This window comes from Dreissena polymorpha, chromosome 2 (genome assembly GCF_020536995.1).
Source record: "Dreissena polymorpha isolate Duluth1 chromosome 2, UMN_Dpol_1.0, whole genome shotgun sequence".
In the NCBI taxonomy this organism is placed as follows: domain Eukaryota; kingdom Metazoa; phylum Mollusca; class Bivalvia; order Myida; family Dreissenidae; genus Dreissena; species Dreissena polymorpha.
In genome coordinates, this window is record NC_068356.1 from 59,373,150 (window position 1) to 59,376,964 (window position 3,815).

Here is a 3,815-nt window from a genome sequence, read left to right on the forward strand (position 1 = left end):
CTATCTTGGAAATGACTTCTCCAATAAATTAATAATCTGGTGACCTGTCGGTAGCCTCTTGAATTCAACATTATTGATTCCGGGAAAAGATAAATTCCCATTTTTGCGTCAAATAAAGTTGGGTGCAACTTATGGTGCGCATATTTTTACTCGTCGAAAAATGTTGGGTGCGAACGCAACCAACGCACCAGCTCTGGCAACACGTATGTTTGTCTAGTTCTAACTAATGAAGTATGTATCAATATATTTCATTGTCCATTCAATTCAATAGTCATTTGATTAGTTTTGTCTCATACTTGATTTTCATGATTTCATATGCATTCAACAAGGATCGATGTATGCTTCATTATGTGTACGAATTTCTATTTAAATAAGCATTTTACAAATAAATTATTGTACGTGTAATATATTGTTTGTTAAAATGTGTTCTCCCTATTCATTTTAAAGGGGCATTTACAATAAAAAAAATATATAAAGAATCATTATTAAATAACGTCAGTTGAAATTATTTAGCTTTTGTTAATTTTTGAAGAATGCAAAATAATGTGCACTCATGTTTCAACTGGTCTCAACTCGAATAAGCGCACATTACACGCTCAGTTAGTAGACATCTGGACTACAGTTCAACTGGTCTCAACTCGAATAAGCGCACATTACACGCTCAGTAGTAGACATCTGGACTACAGATCTGTAGGTCGCGGATTCGAACTCCGGTCCATTCACTTAACTTGTGTGGGCATTTGACATGAATTCTTTCAACATCCATCATCCCCTTACATCTGATTCAAGTAAATTAGTTGTCAGTTACTGGAATAAGTGTGTTCACAGAGTAGTGGTAAACCAGCTGTTCCAAGAAAAGTTTGAGTTGATTAACTGATCGCCGTGATATATTCTGAAAAGTGTTAAAATGAAAGCACGCATATTTTATCTTAATACTTATAATATGGAAATAACGTAAATACATGTATTAATTGATTGATCCGTCGCTTTAGTCTGCGATTAATCAACAAATGTTTCTAGTGCTAATTCCAACCGCTAGCCATTCGTTTGTCAAGTCGAAAACGTCAAAAGATACATATTGTTTCGATGTTTTTCGGTGTTAATTGTTGTTTTTGTCCTATGCATTCGCAATATGAGATGTTGTTCCTTATATGATGTTTATATCAAGGCTATACAATAAGGCCAGAAAAGAATAGTTGTAAATGTAATTAATAAAACCAGCTTACGAGAATGTTTTATTTTATGTTAATTTAAAAGATAATATACCACCGTACTTACACGGTATTATAAGGGAATAACGTAAACAGACATTGTAAGCAATTTACGTCATTTTAATAGGTTATACGAGGAGTAAAATAAAAACAACGCCCATGAATTTAAAAAAGGTGTTTGAAAATGTACTGAGTATATGTACTGTTTTTTTTTCAAAGTTGTATAGAACCTTGCAACCGGCGTACAATAAAAACAGCACTATTTTAAGCGTTAACGATTCATACGTGGGGTATTACCCGGCGACAACGTGAATGCATTAATTTTAAATGTAAAAGAAACACACACGTATATACCAATACCAATGTGGCATGTTTAGTCAACGTAATTCAAGCCAACTTACTCTGAAAAATAATCCATCGAAGCTACCTGAAGTTGTCACTTTACACAATTTCAGAAATGATACATGAACACTTAATACATTTCATGATTTCCCGACCACCGCAAACGGTGCCAACAACTTGGTACATTCCTAATGGCACATCTCTTCGGACCTTTACCTGTAACAATAACATTGGAAACATAAGTATCTATTTGTCTCACGGTGATTGAAACGATATAAACAGTGGCTTTATGTACGTCGCAGCGCGCGCTGAGGAAAGCACAGCACATTGCGTGCAGGTGTCTGTAATTAAAGGGGAACTTCCCTTACAAATTATATGCGATTTGCTTTCATATGCGAGGGTCGTAAGTTTTTCAAAATCTAAGACAAAGGGCCACCGCCGAGTTAGAAGAAAACAAGATAAAATACTTGCACAATGTTCACAGAAACGACTGCACCAGTTGGTATGTTTATGTTAGAGACATGTTAGTTTTCAATTATTGCATCAACTTATGAAACTTTTTATGAAAATGTGTGCGAACAAAATATACAGCGCTAAGTGCGCGATGATGATGTAATGTTCATGTTTGAACCAAGATCGTTGCTAAAGACGCACTTGTTTTTCATACCTTTATGTTTAATTGTATGTAGCATCGTCTTGTATTGCATAGGTAGTCGTCCAATAGCTTTAAATAAAATACAAGTGTAGGTTAATAGGAATTAATTGCCCGATAACGTTTCGAATGTTGCATTATTCAGACATATTGGCATTGTACCCAGTGGTGTACCTGTACTTGCTTGCACCAGAGCGTGTCTTTGATGATCTATCTGCCAACGGACTAATTCATCAGCGTCTGCAGTCGTTTTCTTGGCGTCGTCTTTTATGAGCGTAAGATTTTTTTCGTCTTCTGTAATATACAGGGCTACTCGACTTTCTCAACATAATTACTGTAGATTTTATAATCGTCGTGTTATATCTAACCTCTGAGTATGTGGTTGTTAACACAGATTTTACTATTGTAGCATTGTGTTTCTATATGCAATTCGGGAGGCCACTTTAAAGGAACCTCATCTGCTCCGGTGTTGTTTTAATAGTTTTAGTTTAGTTTAAACTTATTTCTTTGAGCTTTGTTGCATCGAAAGCCTATGACATATTGAAATGTGTTTGTTTTCTGGGTAGAGCCAGTACTTGGTGTATCCGAACGCTTTAAAGAACGCCCCCACAGTGGGAATCGAACCAGCGACCTCCCGCTCGCTAGGCGCACATCATATGCAATACGCCACGGCGACCAAGTTTGTGTATGTTTTCTTCATGTATACTGCACAACATTCGGTCCCATTCCGCATGCTGCACAACATTCAGTCCCATTCCGTATACTGCACAACATTCAATCCCATTCCGCATACTGCAAAACATTCAATCCAATTCCGCATACTGCACAACATTCAGTCCCATTCCGTATACTGCACATCATTCAGCCAGCATTCGCATACGGCAGATCATTCAGACCCATTCCCCCTACTGCACAGCATTCAGCCCCATACCGCATACTGCACAACATATTATCTGAACAGTTCTAATCAAGAATACACCCAAAGTGCAATAAATACCACGATGGACGACATAAACAATTGCGTACAAACACTATTCAATTTGACGTTATACACACACGTTCTGAATATCAAATACTGCACATCATTCAGCCAGCATTCGCATACTGCACAGCATTCAGCTCCATTCCGCATACTGCACAACATTTAGCCCCATACCGCATACTGCACAACATTCAGCCCCATACCGCATACTGCACAACATTCAGCCAGCATTCGCATACTGCACAACATTCAGCCCCATTCTGCATACTGCACAACATTCAGCCTGCATTTGCATACTCTACAACATTCAGCCAGTATCTGCATATTGCACAACATTCAGACCCATTCTGCATACTGCACAACATTCAGTCCCATTCCGCATATTGCACATCATTCAGTCAGCATTAGCATATTGCACAACATTCAAACCCATTCGGCATATTACACAACATTTAGCCAGCATCTGCATACTGCACCACATTCAGCCCCATCTCGCACACTGCACAACATTCAGCCAGCATTCGCATACTGCACGACATTCAGCCAGCATCTGCATATTGCACAACATTCAGACGCATTCTGCGTACTACACTACATTTAGCCAGCATCTGCATACTGCACAACATTC